Raw genomic sequence first — 20,315 nt, 5'->3', positions numbered from 1 at the left:
GGGTTGGGGGAGAGAGAGAGAGTGTGTGGGCACAGAGGAACAACCAGCCAGCCTCAGGTTGGTAGAAAAGAGCCAGCGGCGGGTTGAGATAAGCTGCGTTCTGTTCTGCATTGATACGACTGGCTACCTATGCCTCCCCACTCCACTCCCTCTCCAGTAGCAGCTCACAGGTTCCCTGGGAATTCTACTGACCCAGTTTACTTTACAGCAGAAGTCTTTTTTTTTAACATATTTAACAGAAGGAGACAATGGCTGCTGTCCTCACCGACCAAATCAACTCCTCCTCCCTTCGTTCCTCCACATCATGGGGAGAGGGGGGAGGTTTGGGACAGGTCATCCATCTGCTGCCTAATGATGAAGGATGGGAGGACTAGGAAGAGGAGAGAGAGAGAGAGAGAGGAGCGAGGGATGAGTAGAGTGCGTCGGTGTGCTTTTTGGGAGCGACGGCAAATGTTGCCAAAATGTTGATCCATATTGTTTTTTTATCGTTGTCGTCAGGCTATTTGCTTACACACACACACACGTCTGTTGTGTGTGACACCTCAACCTTGAGTTCCTTTGGCGAAGCAAGCAAGGTGACACATGGTGCAACCACAGTGCATCGACCGACTGCAACACACACACACACACACACACACACACACACACACACACACACACACACACACACACACACACACACACACACACACACACACACACACACACACACACACACAGAGATCTGTCTCTGTCACCCCCTCCCCTTAGCCCTGTGTACAGAAGCGGTAGCAGGATGGTGCAGTCTCTGGGGGGTCTCTCTCTCTCTCTCTCTCTCTCTCTGCAGCTGCAGCGGAGGCTGAATCAGGGTTATCGGGAGTGTGTCTGCAGTTTGTTGTTTACCTCCACCTGTGCCTTCTCCCGTGCCCTCTCCCGTGTCCCTCTGGCGCCCCTGCTGTTCAGAGCCTCACTAAACGGGCTCCATCTACAGGCCTGAGGCTGCCTTCCACTCAGTTTCTAAGTTAGCAACACCCCAGTACAACACCTCTGGGGTCCGAGTCCGAGTGTAGGTCCGAGTGTAGAATCCTGTGTTCCGATTGTTTGAACTGAATAAATTGATATTGATGGCGTAATGGAAATAGTCAAGTTGTTGTGTTTGTTAAAGGACCATTTTGTTCTCACCTCTTTGCGTAGATGTTCTCTGAGCAGACACACACACACACACACACACACACACACTGTGCAGAAATCCCAGGGGGGGGGGGGGGGGGGGGGGGCGAGTTTGAGATAAGCTTCCCCCTCCACCTCATGCCTGGCTGGCTGGGGCGGTGAATTTCTCCATTTCTAAAACACGAGACGACTAAAACGCGAGAGGCGAAGGCCGTAGCCATGGCAACCCGGAGACTAAAGTGAAATAATTGGGTCTGGCCCAGATTTTGTTGAAGACAAAGGAAGAAGAAAGACGAAGCCCCTTACAGTTACATTTAGACTTGGTTTCTGACTTGTTCTTCTTCTTTTTGAAACGTGTCTCGTTCCCAAACCTTGGCCTTATCTAGCAATGCGCGCTGGGCTGTCAGGTTTCTTGGGAGCTAGCTAGCACCTCAACGTGTCCTACATACCGTGATTATAGACACAGCACCCTGTTTCTTCACTTTGAACAACGTTGAGCGTTTGGGTAGTAGGGGTACCCGGAGTGTCAAATGGGCAGGGTTTGCACTTTTGTGGCTCGCCTATTGTATCGGTTGCGTTGCACCAGTTCGAGCGCGAAGAAAGTCTTTTGGGTGAAAAACGAATGGACTAGTATGCAAGCTGTTTATTCCATGGTTTTGATTTAGGTCTAGTGGCTACATTATGATCTGTGTCATTAATGGAAATGAACAAAGTACTTTAAATAATCCTCTCTTAATCTCCTATGTTGCCTTTCCCATCTAACGTACTAGAGTGCTTTTAGTACAAAACACAGATGTGGCGGAATGGCATGCTATTTTACCACCCACACCACTGTCACGGAGCGTAGCGGCTCGCTGGGAGATATGTGCTGTCTGTATATGGCCTTTGCCTGGAAGAAAGGGATAGTGTGCAATGCAAATATTTAGGCTCCCGCTCCCCCCTGGGTGTAATTTATGATCAGGAGCCGCCTCTCTGGATGACAGGGGGGGAACAGAAAGGGACGCCCTATGCCAGCCCCAGGCCTCCTCCAGCCGCCCAGCTCCGGTCGTTTATGGGAAGCAAAGGGTTTGTGTGTGTGTTTTCTCCTGACCAACATAGAGGAGTCTTTGTGGAGGACGACAGTTCACAGTTCACACTCCTGCTACCCAAAGACTGCAGCACTGTGTGTGTATTCCAGTCTCCCTGCATACATGTTGCCACAGTAACCTAAACCCTCAGTTTCATAACCTGTCCACTGAGGTCGTCGATGGGTACTGTTTTATTGTTTATTTTGGTTCATGCTAGATTCATTTATTTACATTTTGATCACAGCCTTCTGCCTTTTTAGATAGAGCTGAGATTTACATTTTTTAATTTAGCCTTTATTTAACTAGGCAAAGTCAGTTAAGAACAAATTCCTATTTACAATGACGACCTGCTTCGGCCAAACCCGGACGACCCTGGGCCAATTGTGCGCCACCCTGTGGGACTCCCAATCACGGCCGGATGTGATTTACCCTAACCGTACAGATTGTCAGCAGTAATACTGCTGCATACAGTGTTGTTACATTTAGACTGAACAGCTCCATGTCTTCCACTAATTGCTATATTACACGGAGTATATTTAATTGGTTGTACAATACAAGCGAAACAATTGGCAGGCACTCTGCTGTTGAGGGCGAGTGATTGAGTTGAATGTCATTTTCAAGGGCCGGCTCTGTGGGTCACGCCACAGACGAGCCAATAGCGGCATTGCTCAGAAACTCCTCGAACCCCCCCCCCCCCCCCGCCAGTCGTTCGTTTCCTAATTGGGATGCTGTGGAAGTCGGAGATCTCCAGAGGTGTGTGGCGAGGTTCCCGTTTGGGATCCAGCATGGTTAGAGGACGGGGTTTGAAGAATCTGCCTGCTCTGCTGCTGAGAAGTCTCTCTGCTCCGCACCTGTGTGTGTAGTGTAGTGTGTGTGTGCGTATGTTTTAAGTATGTCATTCAGACTGCTGCACAGGGCTCAGGAATTCAGAGAGTCTAGCACATAGAGCTGTCTATGGTAGCTGTGTTGTATGTAAGGAATTTGCTACGATTCCTCCAACATGATCCCCTTTGACAGCTACTCTCCTAAATCAGCTCTGAAAGCTTTTAGAGTGAGCATCTGTGTAACGACCATGTTGACAGGCCCGGGATTCTATGTTTCTATTGGAGATTCGGATTGAGAGTACTGTACTTTTCAGGACTGCGCAGAATGTCCATTCCAAAGACGGCGAGACTCTTACTGTGTGTGTCCCAGAGAGGTAGGAACTCATCTGATTCTGAGAAACTCCGGGGGGGGGGGCAGATAAGTGCTGCTGTTTCACACAGTTGAAATGCTTTGATCCCCACCATTCTCCCTCTCGTGTTGCCTTACTTATACACCGTTTACATCGAGCCGAAAACACTTCTGGATTGTAGGCTAGCTAGGCCTAGGGTACTTTACCTACTGGCACTAAGGGCGCTGTGATCGTTTGTATGCTGACACGTCTGGATTACGATCTGCCCATATCAGTCAGGGACGGAGGCCACTATTCTACTCTATCCTCCGCTTCATTGCCTCTGGAAGCTATTCTGTGAGAACCACAATGTTTTGCCAGGAGGAACAGTCACTGTGATGAAACAAACCCCCTCCCCTGTCCTCTTAAGAACTCTATAGGGTAACTCTGACTGTGAAGGGATGAAAAGCAGTGCCTATTTACACTCTCAAAGGAAGTTAAGGGACTCCTTTCTGTTAGCGTTAGCTGAAGGGATAAGACGTGGGGAGTGGATGGGAGCGCTGTGGGACGTGTCTCAGTGTCTGCCTCCGTTCCAAATTACACCTTGTTTTCTATATACAATGAGCTCCAAAAGTATCGGGACAATACTGACAATTTGTTTGTTTTTCGGCTCTGTACTCCAGCACTTTGGATTTGAAGTGATACAATGACTAGGAGGTTCTAGTTCAGACTGTCAGCTTTAATTTGAGGGTATTTCCATCCATATCGGGTAAACCGTTTAGAAATTACAGCCCATTTTAGGGGACAATAAAAGTGACTCCCAAGTGACACAATAAATGATTTACCATTCATTTCTAATGGGCACAAAAATAATAACCAAAAGAAACAGCAAATGCATCCAACAAATGTGTAGAGTCACACGCTTGATGTAGTCATTGCGTGCTATGAATGTGGGACCAAATACTACGCTTTTTACTACTTAAATACGAATATAAGTGAATTTGTCCCAATACTTTTGGCCGCCTTAAAATGGGGGCGGGACTATGTACAACAAGTTCTGTAATTTCTAAACGGTTCCCCCGTTATGGATGCAAATACCATCAAATGAAAGCGGACAGTCTGCCCTTTAACCTCCTAGTCATTGTGTCGTTTCCAAAGTGCTGGAGTACGGAGCCAAAACAGCAAAAATGTGTCGCTATCCCAACACTTTTGGAGCTCAGTGTAGTTCGCACACTACGTATGGATTAGGGTACCATTTGGCACAGACGACAGCATAGATAGGTCTAGACTGAAGAGGACAGAGGATAGACTCGAGAGGATTCTCAGGACAGTGACGTTTGGGTTTTAATTCCCAGAGGAGATGTGTTTTCGTCATCAGGACTCAGACTGCTGTGTCCGGGGAGCACGTCTCTGATCTTTAGTGGTTCCACCGACTGAAAGACGGAAGGACAGGCAGATACAGACGGACGGACCGAATGACAGACGGACAGACAAGGTGACAGGTGGAACAACGGCTGTTTGCACCGTCGGAGGGAGCTGAGAGACTTCGCTCCGATACCACTGGCGATTGAGTAGGCCTATCTGTGCTCGGGATCTTCATCAGTGTAGTTTCAATCGAGAAATATAACATTCTATTATGTTTTTTCTAAATCGAGTTTGCTACCTTAAATAGCATACTATTTATTACCTTAGGAAGACCCACCCATACAGGACATTACATTGCTCCACTGTGGATTTTGTATCACGTCACTCTGGTGTGGGCTGCATGAAAATGAATCATTGTTTTGCTGATTAGGGAGCTGCAGTGGGTTATTGTATTAAACCACCTAAGGCTTTCTGAACCGTGGTTTTGATATTGTAGGCCTGTTGGGTGCCGGTGAACCGAAACGGTAAAACCATTTAGTTCCGCAGTGTTCGGGCCCAGTCCTTTCTCTCAACACGTATGGATTTGTTTCACGATTGATTCGCAAATCTTTCAAGTGTAGCCTAACAAATGATCGGAATCAGTTTTGAAATACCTGTTGTGGTATCGCTTGGTTCATATTGAATACACCAGAGTCTCTCTTAACAGATGTTCGTGTCGTTCACCATCACTGGTCATTGTTTTCAGACTCCTTATGAGTCAGAGGTCAGAGGTCATGATGTAATCAATCAGGAGCCTGCTTTCCCTCGTCTCATCTTGTGTTAGGCCTATAAGGGCCGTGCTCCATAGAATCCATATCTGCGAGAGGTTAACAGGTGTCGCGAACACGCCTGTGGCTTTCAAAATGGACCGTTTTCCCATTAGTTTCATAGAGTATAGCAGTCTACATGTATTGAATAGAGTTGAACTGTGCATCTGTCTCTTTTTTGAGTTCTTCTCTGCAAATGATGATGTGTCAGACTGGTGTGAGAAAAAAAAAAACGATTTACCAGATCAATCTAGGGCCGGGTTACACGAGATGCTTCAGTGGAGTTTAATGCCTCAATCAAGTTGTCTGTCGAGCTGGAGATGGTAGAATGCGTGGTGATTCTGCACACACAGCGTTTCTCTCTTTCCTCCCCCGGCGGGAAATAATTTGGGTTCAGTTGATGCCTCATTTCAAAATAGTGGTTATTTTTGCCGTTCTTTATCCCGGGACAACCGTGGAGTCTTTGCATCGATCGAGTTATTGGTCGGCCTCGTCCTGGCATAGGCCTAACTTAAGCACGTCACACCCTGCTACCTCACTTCTTAGTATGGAAACAATGTCACATTTCCTGTTTCATACTGATTACTGATTTATATATACACTAGATGACTGACGGGCACCTGTTTTGAAGCCGCCGCGCCTCTATCTTGGAATTCCCCCATCGTTGTAAAAAAACATGTGATTAATGTCTGCATTTGTTTTTGCCACGTTTATTATATTACATACACCTACATACACCGCCTGTAGCCATGAAGCGCTTTAAAAGGCTGGTCATGGCTCACATCAACACCATTATCCCAGAAACCCTAGACCCACTTCAATTTGCATATCGCTCCAACAGATCCACAGATGATGCAATCTCAATGCCACTCCACACTGCCCTTTCACACCTGGACAAAAGGAACACCTATGTGAGAACGCTATTCATTGACTACAGCTCAGCGTTCAACGCCATAGTACCCTCAAGGCTTATCACTAAGCTAAGGACCCTGGGACAAAACACCTGCCTCTGCAACTGGATCCTGGACTTCCTGACGGGCCGTCCCAGGTGGTAAGGGTAGGTAACAACAAATCCGCAACGCTGATCCTCAACACGGGGGCTCCTCAGGGGTGCGTGCTCAGTCCCCTCCTGTACTCCCTGTTCACTCACGACTGCACGGCCAGGCACAACTCCAACACCATCATTAAGTTTGCCGATGACACAATAGTGTCATCGGCAAACGACGGTCACCGGCAACGACGAGGCAGCCTATAGGGAGGAGGTCAGAGACCTGGCCGTGTAGTGCTAGGTCAACAACCTCTCCCTCAACGTGATCAAGACAAAGGAGATGATTGTGGACTACAGGAAAAGGAGGCCCGAGCATGCCCCCATTCTCATCGACAGGGCTGTAGTGCAGCAGCGTGAGAGTTTCAAGTTCCTTGTTGTCCACATCACCAACAAACTAACATGGTCCAAACACACCAAGACAGTCGTGAAGAGGGCACGACAAAACCTATTCCCCTCAAAAATCCTCAAAAGGTTCTACAGCTGCACCATCGAGAGCATCCTGACTGGTTGCATCACTGCCTGGTATGGCAACTGCTCAGCGTCCGACCGCAAGGCACTACAGAGGGTAGTGCGTATGGCCTAGTACATCACTGGGGCCAAGCCTCCTGCCATCCAGGACCTCTATACCAGGCGGTTTCAGAGGAAGGAGAATACTGTAGAATTTCATTCCTATTAAGGACTGGGGGAAAGAGCAGAGTGTGAAAAGCTGCCATCAAGGCAAAGGGTGGCTACTTTGAAGAATCTCAAATATATAATATACTTTGATTTGTTTAACACTTTTTTGGTTACTACATGATTCCATGTGTGTTATTTCATAGTTTTAATGTCTTCACTGTTATTCTACAATGTATTGTATTCAATGTATTGAATTCTTCGGTGCACGAACATGTTGCTTAATTGGTATCAAGGTACCTGTTACGTTCCCCAGTTTCTGTGTTCTGTTTTGTATTTTAGTGTGTGTGTTTCAGGAGATGGCTTCCTGAAGTACTCCCCCAACCAGCTGATTGGTCAACCCCAGGCTAATTGGTGATTGGAGCTGACCCCGCCCCCTCGTCAAGAAGCAGCTGACTCTAATCACCATTGCCACCTGAAGATAAAAGCCAGTGTTCTGCCCAGGATTGGGGATTGAGAGTAGAGAGAGAGAGGAGATGAGATTTGGAGTAGAGATTTGGAGTAGAGATTTGGAGTAGAGAATTTAATATTTTGGAAAGATCGAGAGAAATTAGATTGTGATATAGTGTTGGTTGTGTATCAGAAAGTGTGGGGGGAAGGAGAAGGCACTTTGGGAGTGCTTAGGCAAGAGGCCCGCGGGCATACATATACCCGTAGTATATTTACTGTCTATGCACACTAGGTAAGACCTGGGCGGACCACCCCCTGTATTTAGGTTAGGGCACCAGGCGGTGTTAAGTTAGGTAAGTTAAGTGGGTAGGCAGGTTAGATAGGAGAGGGGGAACTTTGATATTTACTTTCTTTGCTTTGGTTCCGTCCAGCCCCTTTTCCCCATATTACCGTGTAAGAAAATAAATCCAAGTAAACGGTAAAATCTGCTTTTGTGTCATCCTTGCTCGCACCTACAATCCATACCTCTTGCACTACAGAGAGTTGAGTTATAGCAGGGAGTTGCGTTCCCTCTTCTCAGAGGCGTGCGTAACATAATGGGGGCTCATCCGGGATTCCATTAAACCCACCGGACCCTGCTGCACTGAGCTCTCTGTGGTTAGTGATTGAGGTGTGATTGTGAGTTTGGATGACTTGTTTAGTTTGTGTTTTCAGTAGATTGTTGTGTACAAGATGGCTGCCTCAGCCATCTCCAAGTTCATTGAAGCGCCCTCTATTGATTGTTTGGTGAGGTTTCGAAAAGTAGACCTTATAGCTATAGCTGACCATTATGGATTTGTTATCCCTGAGAAAGCCCTAAAGGCTGAGCTTTTGGTGCTAGTCAGGGAGGGTTTAGTGAGAGAAAGAATTCTCTCATTGCAAGGAGAGGAGACGGGTAGACTTTCCGATGCCAAGTCGGAGGACAGGGCAGAGGAAGGGGTTGCTCGTACCCCCTTTACATTGCCTCGATTCGATCCTTTATCTTCTGCTTCAGGTCGTTCAGACGGGACCACTAGGCTGAAGGTGAGGCTGGCCCGGTTAGAAATGGAGCAAAAAGATAAAGAGAGACAAATGCATTTTGACCTTGAAATTAGGAAAATAGAAGCCGACAAGGAGGTGAGGATCCGACAACTGGAGATAGAAGCTGGCTCCAGTACGACTCCAAAAGCTGCTCATCATCAAGCCCACTTTGATGTAAGTAAAAATATAGCTTTAGTCCCACCATTCCGAGAGTCGGAAGTTGATTCCTATTTCTCTGCGTTTGAGCGTGTGGCCGCTGCGCTGCATTGGCCACTCGAGGTTTGGCCGCTCCTGTTACAATGTAAATTGTCTGGGAAAGCCCAGGAAGTAGTAGCTGCTCTCTCGCTGGAAGACAGTTTACATTACGAAACAGTTAAAACTACCGTGTTGCGGGCTTATGAGTTGGTGCCTGAGGCTTATAGACAGCGCTTCAGGAACCACAAGAAACCCTCTCACCGTACTTTTGTTGAGTTTGCTAGGGACAAAGAGTCTCTGTTTAATCGATGGTGTTCAGCCAGCAAAGCTAACACCTTTGCTGATATTCGGGAGTTGATGCTGTTGGAGGATTTTAAAAGCAACCTCCCTGATAGAATTGTAGTTCATTTAAATGAACAGAAAGTGGTGACATTGGCCCAGGCAGCAGTGTTGGCAGATGAGTACGCTTTGACACACAAGACTGTCTTTGGTGCACCTCGTTTTGAAGGTAGACTGATTACGTCATCAGTGCCTCATTCAGGTCGCTTTTCCTCTGACAAGCCTTTTCATGAGATCCGTGAATGTTTTTACTGTCACCTAAAGGGTCACGTGATTGCGGACTGCCCAGTTTTGAAAAATAAACCGAAACAGTCCCAGTCATCGTCCCCAAAAAGGAAAAGTTTGGGTTTAGTCAAGTCTTTGGCTCGTCCGTTGGTCCGAGGTATTGATTCAGCATTTGAGAAACCGGATCCTGTTTATGCTCCGTTTATTTCTGCCGGTTGTGTTTCCTTAACTGGAGAACAAGCTGATCAAAAGCCAATTCAAATCTTACGAGACACCGGGGCGGCGCAGTCAGTAATTATTACTGATGCTTTACCCTGGTCTCCTGAAACGTATTGTGGCTCGCATGTTATATTACAGGGGATAGAGACAAAAACAGTACCTGTACCATTACACTGGGTCCACTTAGTGTCAGACTTGGTATCAGGACGTTTCCGTGTTGGTGTAGTGTCTACACTGCCAGTAAAAGGAGTCACATTGCTATTAGGGAATGATATTGCTGGTGGTAACGTTACTCCTGTGTTAGAGGTAGTAGACAACCCAGAAATCAAAATTGCAGATGAGAAATTGGTTCAAGCATTTCCACATGTTTTTCCTGCTTGTGTCTTAACGAGGGCACAATCTCGCAAGCTTGGAGATGTGGTGGATTTGGCTAGTTCCATTTTTGAGAATATTGAAGTAGAAGACAATGCACCGAGTATTCCTTCTGCAAGTCCGACAGTTTTTACTCCTGTAAAAACTAAGGAAGGGGACTGCGAAATCGCGCCCCAATTACATGACATTCTTTTGTCTGTCACCCCTGAGAAGGTGATTGAATGTCAAAAAGGAGACACCAGTCTTCGTAAGTGTTTTGCTTCGGTAATTTCCATTGAAGAAGCTAAAACTAGCGAGACTGCCTACTTTATGGAAGCAGGAGTTTTGATGCGTAAATGGGCAGCTCATGACACCGTTAATGACTGGAGTGAAGTGTGTCAAGTGGTTGTTCCTACACCGTTCCGACAGCAGGTGCTGTCACTCGCCCATGACCAGGCGTGGTCTGGACATTTGGGGATCACAAAGACTTATAACCGGGTCCTTCGTCATTTTTTTTGGCCAGGTTTGAAGTCTGATGTGGTCCAATTTTGTAAAACATGTCACGTATGTCAACTCACTGGGAAAGCGAATCAAACAGTTCCTAGAGCACCGCTCTACCCGATTCCTGTGGTGGGGGAACCGTTTGAAAGAGTGATAGTTGATTGTGTAGGTCCGTTGCCGAAAACCAGGTCAGGTAACCAGTTCCTATTAACAATAATGTGCAGTGCTACTCGATACCCAGAGGCTATTCCTCTCCGTACTATTACGGCTAAGACTGTGGTGAAGGCACTGGTGAAGTTCTTCTCTACGTTTGGACTCCCTAAAGTAATCCAAACTGATCAGGGATCCAACTTCATGCCCAAAATGTTTTCAAATGTGTTAAAGACATTGTGTATTTCCCATCAGGTCTCAAGTCCGTATCATCCAGAGAGTCAAGGGGCTCTCGAACGCTGGCATCAGACGCTGAAGGCAATGCTACGCAAGTATTGTATGGATACCAGTACCGATTGGGATGAGGGGGTGCCCTTTGTCCTATTTGCTATTAGGGAAACGATACAAGAGTCCTTAGGGTTTAGCCCTGCTGACCTTGTGTTTGGACATACCCCAAGGGGTCCGCTGAAAGTGTTGAAGGAGCATATCTTATCTCCTACACCCAGTAGCGCCCCTAAAAATGTGTTGGATTATGTCAGTAAAATGCGGGAGAGACTGCACGCCGCATGTGCGTTAGCCCAAAAGTCTCTTTCCTCTTCGCAAAAACGCATGAAGGTGCATTATGACAAAAAGGCTGTTGGCCGTTCTTTTGCACCAGGGGATCAAGTTTTAGTTTTGTTGCCAATTCCTGGCTCATCTCTGTCAGCACGTTTTTCTGGACCATATTTGGTGGAAAAGAAACTCAGTGACACAAACTATGTGATAAAGACCCCAGATCGAAGGCGTTCTTCCCGTGTGTGTCATGTTAACATGCTAAAAGAATATTATGTACGTGACTCTCCACACAGCTCCTCAAGTAAGCCGGTCCAGCCCGCCGTCTCCAGTGTGGCTGCGGTGGTGCTGAAGCCTGGCTGGGACCTAGAGGAGGATAAGGAGGATGGGTTGGAGTTACGCCATACGTTACAGCAGTGTGAACGCCTATGTAATTCAGAGATGCTGAAGAAGTTACCCTCTCAAATGGAACATTTGGATAACGATCAAACTAAGGACCTTATCCTATTGATAAACAGTTTTCTCAGTGTGTTTCAGGACGTTCCGAGTCGCACGTCCATCTTGGAACATGACGTGGATGTAGGGAATGCTGCTCCTATACGTCAGCATCCGTACCGGGTTAATGCAAAGAAAAGGGAGGTAATGAAAAGTGAGGTAGCTTATTTATTACAGAATGACATGGCAATACCCAGTAACAGCTCCTGGAGTTCCCCATGTATTCTTGTTCCTAAGCCTGACGGTACGTCCCGCTTATGCACGGACTATCGTCGTGTAAATGCAGTTACAAAGTCTGATTCTTTTCCTCTACCTCGATTAGATGACTGCATTGATAGAATTGGCTCTGCTTCTTACGTTAGTAAGTTAGATTTGTTAAAAGGTTATTGGCAGGTGCCTCTGACCTCTAGAGCTTCTGACATATCGGCTTTTGTTACGCCTGATAACTTTGTACAATACACTGTGATGCCCTTTGGCATGTGTAATGCACCTGCTACTTTTCAGCGTCTAGTTAACATTGTGTTTGCAGATGTGCCAAATTGTACTGCATACCTTGATGATGTGGTGATCCATTCGTCTACTTGGTCTGATCATCTCTCCACTTTGAAAAGTGTGTTTCAGCGGTTGGAGAATGCTTCTTTAACCCTCAATTTGGCCAAGTGTGAGTTTGGGAAGGCTACGGTGACTTACTTAGGGAAACAAGTGGGACGAGGTCAAGTGCGCCCAGTAACTGGCAAGGTGGAGGCAATTGTTGCTTTTCCTGCTCCCACGACTCGACGCCAGTTGCGCAGATTCCTAGGGATGGTAGGGTACTATCGTACATTCTGTAAGAATTTCTCGACGGTAGTAGCTCCCCTTTCATCTCTGCTTAGTCCCAAGGTACCATTTAGGTGGTCCAAGGACTGTAACCATGCGTTTGAGTCCGCTAAAGCGCTACTTTGTAGTGCCCCAGTGCTTGCCGCCCCCAACTTTGACAAACCTTTTAAGTTGGAGGTTGACGCTAGTATAGTGGGGGTGGGTGCGGTTCTCTTACAGGAAGATGAAGACGGAGTGGATCGGCCCGTCAGTTTCTTTTCCCGTAAGTTCAACTCGTGTCAGTCAAGGTACTCCACAATTGAACAAGAGACGCTAGCTTTATTGCTAGCCTTACAGTTCTTTGAGGTATATGTGGGATCCAGTGCCTTTCCTGTAATGGTCTTCACGGACCATAATCCTTTAGTGTTCTTAAAGCAAATGTACAATCAGAACCGCCGCCTTATGCGGTGGGCTCTGATTGTACAAGGATATAATGTACAGATAGCCTATGTGAAGGGCTCAGCGAATGTGGTTGCTGACGCTCTATCACGGGTTTACTAACTGGGGAAGCGTTGGGTTTTGTTATTACAAACTGTATGTTTGCAATTTTTGTGGTGGGCGTGTTACGTTCCCCAGTTTCTGTGTTCTGTTTTGTATTTTAGTGTGTGTGTTTCAGGAGATGGCTTCCTGAAGTACTCCCCCAACCAGCTGATTGGTCAACCCCAGGCTAATTGGTGATTGGAGCTGACCCCGCCCCCTCGTCAAGAAGCAGCTGACTCTAATCACCATTGCCACCTGAAGATAAAAGCCAGTGTTCTGCCCAGGATTGGGGATTGAGAGTAGAGAGAGAGAGGAGATGAGATTTGGAGTAGAGATTTGGAGTAGAGAATTTAATATTTTGGAAAGATCGAGAGAAATTAGATTGTGATATAGTGTTGGTTGTGTATCAGAAAGTGTGGGGGGAAGGAGAAGGCACTTTGGGAGTGCTTAGGCAAGAGGCCCGCGGGCATACATATACCCGTAGTATATTTACTGTCTATGCACACTAGGTAAGACCTGGGCGGACCACCCCCTGTATTTAGGTTAGGGCACCAGGCGGTGTTAAGTTAGGTAAGTTAAGTGGGTAGGCAGGTTAGATAGGAGAGGGGGAACTTTGATATTTACTTTCTTTGCTTTGGTTCCGTCCAGCCCCTTTTCCCCATATTACCGTGTAAGAAAATAAATCCAAGTAAACGGTAAAATCTGCTTTTGTGTCATCCTTGCTCGCACCTACAATCCATACCTCTTGCACTACAGAGAGTTGAGTTATAGCAGGGAGTTGCGTTCCCTCTTCTCAGAGGCGTGCGTAACAGTACCTAATTTGTGCCAGGAAAACATTCCCCACACCATTACTCCACCGCCACCAGCCTGTATCGTTGACACCAGGAAGTTTGGGGCCATGGACTCAAGCTGCTTACGCCAAATCCTGACTCTGCCATCAGCCTAAAGCAACACGAACCGGGATTCGTTGGACCAGGCACTGTTTTTCTACTGCTTAATTGGTGAGCGCGTTCCTACTGGGAGCCACTTCTTCTTGTTATTAGCTGATAGGAGTGGAAACCGGTGTGGTGGTCTGCTGCAATAGCCCATCCACGACAAGAACCGAAAAGTTGTGCGTTCCAAGATGCTGTTCTGCACACCACTGTTGAACTGCGCCGTTATTTGTCTGTTTGTGGCCTGCCTGTTAGCTAGCTCAATTCTTGCCATTTTCCTTCGACCTCTCGTCAACCAGCTGTTTTCGCCCACAGGACTGCCGCTGACTGGATGTTTTTGGTTTTGTTGCACCGTTCTTTGTAAACCCTAGACTCGTGAAAAGCCCAGGAGGCCAGAGGTTTCTGAGATACTGGAACCGGCGCGCCTGGCACTGACGATCACACCACGCTTGAAAGTTGCGAACGTTCAATCGAATAGTAACTGGATGCCTGTCTGTATCACATTTTAGGGAAGACCCAGATGGAGACAGTGTCGAAGTAACACACGTTTATTACAGGGGCAGGCAAAACAACAGGTCAAGGGCAGGCAGAGGTAAATAATACAGAGCAGAGTCAAACAGTACAGAACGGCAGGCAGTATCAGGGTCAGGGCAGGCAAAGGTCAAAACCGGGAAAACTAGAAAACAGGCACTATAGAAAAAGACAGGAGCAAAGGGGAAAACCACTGGTAGGCTTGACGGACAAAACAAACCCGACAACAGACAAGCAGAGAACACAGGTATAAATACACAGGGGATAATGGGGAAGTGACACCTGGAGGGGGGTGGAGACAAGCACAAAGACAGGTGAAACAGGTCAGGGTGTGACAGTCTGCCTGCTTTATATAGCAAACCACGGCCATGTGACTCAGTCTGTAGGAGCAGACCATTTTCTTGAACGACTAGTGGACCTAATAAACTGTCCACTGAGTATATTTCTAGGCGGCTACACCTACTTTAGAATAGAAGAGGCATTTGAATTTCATTGAATTTGACTGAATAAAATGTTATATACTTTCATTCAAATTCTAATTGCACTTCTGTATCCTGTTTACCGCTTCAAGTTCAATTGAACTGTAAGAATGGAATTCTGAAGCACAACCTGTTACAACCTGCTGTAAACCTGTTTCATTATGTGGTAGTCTAGATTAGCTACCTGGTTTGTCAACATATTTTGTCAATATTTTTGGCAAGATCTTTTCCATAGTATTAGATGTAAACTCAGCAAAAAAAGAAACATCCTCTCACTGTCAACTGCCTTTATTTTCAGGAAACTTAACATGTGTAAATATTTGTATGAACATAAGATTCAACAACTCAGACATACAGTGAACAAGTTCCACAGACATGTGACTAACAGAAATGGAATAATGTGTCCCTGAACAAAGGGGGGTCAAAATCAAAAGTAATAGTCCGTATCTGGTGTGGCCACCAGCTGCATTAAATACTGCAGTGCATCTCCTCCTCGTGGACTGCACCAGATTAGCCCGTTCTTGCTGTGAGATGTTACCCCACTCTTCCACCAAGGCACCTACAAGTTCCCGGACATTTCTGGGGGGAATGGCCCTAGCCTTCACCCTCCAATCCAACAGACGTGCTCAATGGGATTGCGATCCGGGCTCTTTGCTGGCCATGGCTGAACACTGACATTCCTGTCTTGCAGGAAATCACACACAGAATGAGCAGTATGGCTGGTGGTATTGTCATGCTGGAGGGTCATGTCAGAGCCTGCAGGAAGGGTACCACGTGAGGGAGGAGGATGTCTTCCCTGTAACGCACAGCGTTGAGATTGCCTGCATTGACAACAAACTCAGTTCGATGATGCTGTGACACACCACCCCAGACCATGACGGACCCTCCATCTCCAAATCGATCCCGCTCCAGAGTACAGGCCTCGGTGTAATGCTCATTCCTTCAACGACAAACACGAATCCGACCATCACCCCTGGTGAGACAAAACCGCGACTCACCAGTGAAGAGCACTTTTTGCCAGTCCTGTCTGGTCCAGCGACGGTGGGTTTGTGCCCATAGGCGACGTTGTTGCCGGTGATGTCTGGTGAGGACCTGCCTTACAACAGGCCTACAAGCCCTCAGTCCAGCCTCTCTCAGCCTATTGCGGACAGTCTGAGCACTGATGGAGTTCCTGGTGTAACTTGGGCAGTTGTTGTTGCCATCCTGTCCCGCAGGTGTGATGTTCAGATGTACCGATCCTGTGCAGGTGTTGTTACACGTGGTCTGCCACTGCGAGGATGATCACTGCGTGGTCTGCCACTGCGAGCTGTCTATCCTGTCTCCCTGTAGCGCTGTCTTAGGCGTCTCACAGTACGGACATTGCAATTTATTGCCCTGGCCACATCTACAGTCCTCATTCCTCCTTGCAGTATGCCTAAGGCACGTTCTCGCAGATGAGCAGGAAACACTGGGCATCTTTCTTTTGGTGTTTTTCAAAGTCAGTGGAAAGGCCTCTTTAGTGTTCTAAGTTTTCATAACTGTGACCTTAATTGCCTACCATCTGTAAGCTGTTAGTGTCTTAACGACCGATCCACAGGTGCATGTTCATTAATTGTTTATGGTTCATTGAACAAGCATGGGAAACAGTGTTTAAAACCTTTACAATGAAGATCTGTGAAGTTATTTGGATTTTTACAAATTATTTTTGGAAAAACAGGGTCCTGAAAAAGGGATGTTTATTTAATTTGCCGAGCTTATTTCTTTATCTTTATATTAATTTATATATTTACATGTCCTTAAATGAGGGTCACAGTGCAATACAAGGCCAGAATCTCAAAAGAAAATCTTTTATCCTTTGCAGTGTAATCAAGGTTTTTTCAGGTCACAATTAGCCTAGCTACAGTTTTTAATGAGAGCTGCTGCTGGAACCTGTTCAATGCTCTAAGATCCTTTTTAGCTGATAGGTCAAAGAACACTTTAAATTCCCTTTTAATCATCTAACAAGTAGCCCAGGAAGATTGTAGAAAAAGCCTAGAAGCACACTCAACATAGCTGCCGGTCCACCCATCAGGGAACATTGACTTGAATGGGTTTCCCTTCTAGGAATGATATTTCTATGGCCCCCACCAAGTCAGCATTCTGAGATTATAAAATCTCCTCTCTGTGCAGTTGAGGAGTGGAAAACATTTCAATAATCATAGACATATTAATTGGGGAATCAGTTTTGTGGTAGGGCTGTGACGGTCATGGAATGGTGGATGACTGTAATTGGCCAGCCAAATGACTGCGTTCTCTGTAATAACCATTCGAATAGCACATGTTTAAAAATATCTCCTCTCCTCCCCTCCTGACTGCATGTGCTGGCATAGAAATAGAATTATTAGAACGGTCGTCCCCATTCAAGTCAACGATGGCATAATGGGCGGACTGGTGGCCATAGCAAGTGTACCTATAGGAGCAAAGCAGGAAGTAAAAGCAGGAAGTGTACACATCAATATGTACTGTGATTTGTTGATTCAACTGGCATGACAAGAAGTCCATTCCATTGTTGCTCCTTGCTACAAGCAAGGAGCAACAAAGTTTTAACCATGTTACTGCAGAAATGGACGCAACTGCCCGGCCGTCCTGTCTTCAGTCAGTTGTTCGCCCCGTCCCCCCAACCCCATAAACAAACAAAAAGCGGTTATAGAGTTTTTCATTTTTTCATTCTTCATCCATAACCGTCGGTTACTCAGGTACAGTGTACAGTAATTGTGCCAGGTGGTGTTAGTATGATTGTCACGGCCGTTGAAAGGAGAGGACCAAGGTGCAGCGTGGGAAGCGCACATTTTCTTTATTGAATACAAATGACGCTGAACAAAACCAATAAACACTATAAAACAAACCGTGAAGCTAAAGGCTATGTGCCCTAAACAAAGTCAACTTCCCACCAAGACAGGTGGACAAAAGAGATGTCCACCTGAGATGTCCCATACCTAAGTATGGGTTCTCAATCAGAGACAACGATAGACAGCTGTCCCTGATTGAGAACCATACCCGGCCAAAACATAGAAATAGAAAACAAAGCATAGAAGGCCCACCCCAAATCACACCCTGACCAAACCAAAAAGAGACATAAAAAGGCTCTCTAAGGTCAGGGCGTGACAATGATCTAGGTATGTTGATATATATTCTGTAGGCAAGCAGAGTTATTCTTGTTTTAGACATTTTGACGGTTAATGCACTGCGCACACAGACAGCTGACCTTCCCTTTATGCTGCAACAGCCAGTCAGAAGACTTGTCAATATTTTACTAAATCATAAACCTCCCATTGCTCAGTTCCCTTGTAAAAACCGTTGGAAGCAGTTTGGAGCGATCCTGACTGTGTTGCTATTGTTGTAAAATCATGCAAAGCTGCTTTTGGTTGACAATGTTTCCACCAGACTCCTCTGTGGTCTGCTTTAATGAAGCTCAGGCCTTTGCTTCTCTCTCTCTCTCTCTCTCTCTCTCTCTCTCTCTCTCTCTCTCTGTCTCTGTCTCTGTCTCTGTCTCTGTCTCTGTCTCTGTCTCTCTCTCTGTCTCTCTCTCTCTCTCTGTCTCTCTCTCTCTCTCTCTCTCTGTCTCTCTCTCTGTCTCTCTCTGTCTTTCTTTCTTTCTCTCTCTCTCCTTTCTCTCTCTCTCTCTTCTGTCTTTCTCTCCTTTCTCTCTCTCTCTCTCTCTTCTGTCTCTCTCTGTCTTTCTCTCCTTTCTCTCTCTCTCTCTCCTTTCTCTCTCTCTCTCTCTTTCTCTCTCTCCTTTCTCTCTCTCTCTCCTTTCTCTCTCTCCTTTCTCTCTTTCTCTTTCTCTCTCTCTCCTTTCTCTTTCTCTTTTCATAACACCACCCCTTACTTTCCCCTTCCAAGGATAAAAGATGCTGGTGGCTCATAAATGCAGCAGTCACAGAGATGCAAATACATTTTTCCTCCATCGTAGAGATTAGAGATGTGCTGGCGGTGTCACTGACTGTCTCTGGGCGAGAAAACTATTTTCACCGCCGTATTTATCATCAAACAATCTCCAGACTCGGGTACAGGCGGACTGAATGACAGGAGCGGAGAGGAGAGGAGATGATTTGTGGTTGGCGGGGTAGTGGAGAGAGGAGGACAAAGAGGAGGAGAGGGCGAGGGAGAGCAACAGCTCAGATGGAGGATCTGCTCCACCCTCAGTGTGGCTGTCGGTAAACACACTTGAGATGTGGAGATGTGTGAGCCCCTCTCATGCTGGACTTCAGGGGACTTAGATGAGATTAGGACAGCAGAAAGGGGCTAAGGTTGGGCTCCCTCATCCCTCGGTCTGGACTCTGTAAGTGCTGTAGCCAACTCACACTGGCCATTGAGAACGATTGTCGATTGGAAACTATTTACTGAATGTCTGTGTGTTTGTCTGATGACCTACTGGAGGGTTGTTTCTCCATCACACTGCAACTCCAGTGTGTGTGTGTGTGTGTGTGTGTGTGTGTGTGTGTGTGTGTGTGTGTGTGTGTGTTTGTTGCTCTGTTCGAGGCACCTGTAATCACTCAGTAGTGTGGAGCTCACAGACCAGAGCGATTACGGAGCTGCCTGCCTAGCATGCCTGCCCTCAGGCTCTGCTCTGCTCTCTTCTCCTGTGCTGTTGTTGCTGTACACACACACATATACACACAGACATATATACACACACACATATACACACAGACATATATACACACAGACATATACAGTCGTGGCCAAAAGTTTTGAGAATGACACAAATATTAATTTTCACAAAGTCTGCTGCCTCAGTGTCTTTAGATATTTTTGTCAGATGTTACTATGGAATACTGAAGTATAATTACAAGTATTTCATAAGTGTCAAAGGCTTTTATTGACAATGACATGAAGTTGATGCAAAGAGTCAATATTTGCAGTGTTGAGCCTTCTTTTTCAAGACCTCTGCAATCCACCCTGGCATGCTGTCAGTTAACTTCTGGGCCACATCCTGACTGTGTTCTTAGGCAGAATTGTGAGTGAGCCCACTCCCTTGGCTGAGAAGCAACCCCACACATGAATGGTCTCAGGATGCTTTACTGTTGGCATGACACAGGACTGATGGTGGCGCTCACCTCATCTTCTCTGGACAAGCTTTTTTCCGGATGCCCCAAACAATTGGAAAGGGGATTCATCAGAAAAAATGACTTTACCCCAGTCCTCAGCAGTCCAATCCCTGTACCTTTTGCAGAATATCAGTCTGTCCCTGATGTTTTTCCTGGAGAGAAGTGGCTTCTTTGCTGCCCTTCTTGACACCAGGCCATCCTCCAAAAGTCTTCGCCTCACTGTGCGTGCAGAT

General features: G+C 46.5%; 1 protein-coding gene across 5 annotated transcripts in view; it reads left to right on the top strand.

Moving 5' to 3' along the window:
* The window catches only part of strbp (spermatid perinuclear RNA binding protein), a 127,658-nt gene that overhangs the window by 14,245 nt on the left and 93,098 nt on the right, over positions 1-20,315 (top strand). The window lies entirely within an intron of this gene.

Source organism: Salvelinus fontinalis, chromosome 21, assembly GCF_029448725.1.
Source record: "Salvelinus fontinalis isolate EN_2023a chromosome 21, ASM2944872v1, whole genome shotgun sequence".
Classification (NCBI taxonomy): domain Eukaryota; kingdom Metazoa; phylum Chordata; class Actinopteri; order Salmoniformes; family Salmonidae; genus Salvelinus; species Salvelinus fontinalis.
The sequence above is the reverse complement of the archived record's forward strand: the minus strand, read 5'-3'. Positions and strand labels throughout refer to the sequence as shown.